We start from the raw sequence: 2,480 nt of genomic DNA, 5'->3' as shown, positions 1-2,480 counted from the left end.
GAAAAAAAAAAAAAAAAAAAAAAAAAAAGAATCGGGTCAAAAGGAAAATCAATCATTAGAGGACAGACAGCTTGGAACACTGGTCCTAAAATTCTGTGGTGGGAATTTGTTATACTGACTCTTTGATATCCCTGAAATCCCAGCTCCCCACTGATATCTCGGTTCTCCCTAAGAAAGGTAAACCTGCTCTGATGTAACTTTCCTGCAGTGAAGTCATTTGACAAAGTAATTAGTTTTTAGAGTAAAGCTGAGGTGGATGAAATTAAATAGTTTATTTCATTAAATAGTCTCATTTCCTTTCTGGATTCATTGGTTAGTAGTTACAGAATATCCGAACTAGAAAGACCTCAGAGAGCAAATAAAATGAGCTAGCTTTGCTCATTGGCTAGTCAGAGGCCACACAGCTAGTTAGTTGGGGGAACCAGAGCTTCTTTTCCTTCTCTTGAATCCAAGTGCCAGTGACCTTTATTGTAAATAAAATCTTGCTACCAAAAATGTCATGCACTTTACAGACATAGTTCAGATGCTGGTTTTATTTTGAGGAATAACAATCCAAGACACAATAGTTCAACAGTAGTTAAAGCTATTTTCTCTATTCTGCTAGACTGAGTCTGCCTCTAAGAAAACAGATCTGTCTCCTTGGCATTTCCATTCCTTAGATTGATGAATAATAATCTAATAATCCTGGGCTCCCTCTTACAACCCCCCTGCTGACTTCTTATCTGTCTCGCTCATTCTCACTCTGTCTTCTAAACCCTGACCGGTCTTAGAAGCTGGTGATGAAAACAAAATGTCGATTTATTTTGAGGACCTATGGTGAGAGAAAAAGAATAAAAGGAAGACCAAAATAGGTAAAACTCCTGGGAAATTTAAAGCTCAAGATGAAAATTTTGTGGAGTTTGTAAAAAATGGCACTTTGGGGGAAATTTTTAAAATACTACTAATTTCCTAATGCCATTTATATACCAGAAGTCACTGCTATTATAAGATATAAAATATGTAACATATGAAGAAAAATAATATAAAAAATGTTTATAATATGCTGAAATTTCCCCAAACAATTCTAGAAAAAGCTTTCTTCCCCTTTCTTTTGAGTCGGTTTTCCCGATCTCTGTATCTTTAGCCCCCCACTCAAATCAAACGTTGACAGTTCCTTGGGTTCCCACAGAGGAGCAGCAGAACACGGGGTCCAAGGGATTGTTAGGGCAGGCTCTGGGCCCAGACTATGGAATATTTTCTAAATCGCACTGACAGACTAACCACAGGGATGTTAGAGCCCTCAGTTCGCATCACCCTGAGCTGAAATTCCACATCCTCCAGGCCCAGGTCTTGGCTGCTTCTAGAAAGCCAACTGTACTATTCACACCAGACCAGGTCTCTAGACCTCATATTCCTGAGGGTCCTTCTCCCGCCCTCTCTACCAGAGAAATTAGGAACATAGTATAGGACATAAGCCCCAGAAAATATTGGGCTACCTTCCAAGGAAGTCTCACCTGCTGGAAAGACAATGAGAGAAGGCTGGAAGAGCCCTGGCCTCCAGGAGGATGGCATGAGTACTGGTCCTGCACTGCCACGTCCTTGTCTTGAGTCCCAGTGAGCTGCTGGCCATCCCCAGGCATCTGTCTCCTCATCAGTTAAGTGGGGACAGCTATAATGTCTATCCTCACAGAATTCTCAGGTTTGAATAAGAAGAAATAGTGCAACGGAAGCCCTCTAGGTCACGGAGTGCTGTAGTTAAGTTATTTTTACTAAAGCCCAGTCATGGCATAAATTAAGAACCAAGTGTGCTCCTTGTGATACTTGGGAAGATGTAAGTGAACAATTTTCACTCGGAATCCGTGATGTTTCAGTGCTGAGAGAATAAATTCAGCTATGCAGAGTTCTGCAAAGAAGAAAGTTTACTCTAAAGATCCAGATTTTTCTCTTTGGAGACGTGACACAAGGACCTCAATCCTACAATATACACATAGGAATAGAGTTTACCTCCACATAACCAACATTTCACCTCAATAAATATAACTAACTGGTCACACTTAATAAATATAACTGATTTCATGAGTACCTCAACTGAAAGGTTCCACTGTGGGTAGTCAAGGGATCGCCAACTATAGTTCACAAGAAGATGTTTTAATCAGCCTCTTGACACTTTGCTTCAACTTGTACAGCTAAATTTCACAGCATGAAAGGATTGGGTAATTCTCATACACTTATCTTTCAAATCGTCAAGGGATCGCCAACTATAGTTCACAAGAAGATGTTTTAATCAGCCTCTTGACACTTTGCTTCAACTCGTACAGCTAAATTTCACAGCATGAAAGGATTGGGTAATTCTCATACACTTATCTTTCAAATCCAGACGGCACCTTAATCTGCCTAAAGCTGAACAGATGGAAAAACTACCTCTGTTGATTCTGCTCCTTTGTCTAATACCCAACACTGGGCAGGGGTCACCTGGTTAATAAATAATAGTCATTTAAAAA

The sequence above is a fragment of the Galeopterus variegatus genome, unplaced genomic scaffold, assembly GCF_000696425.1.
Source record: "Galeopterus variegatus unplaced genomic scaffold, G_variegatus-3.0.2 Scaffold4329, whole genome shotgun sequence".
NCBI classification, from domain to species: Eukaryota; Metazoa; Chordata; class Mammalia; order Dermoptera; family Cynocephalidae; genus Galeopterus; species Galeopterus variegatus.
Note: the sequence above shows the minus strand (reverse complement) of the source record.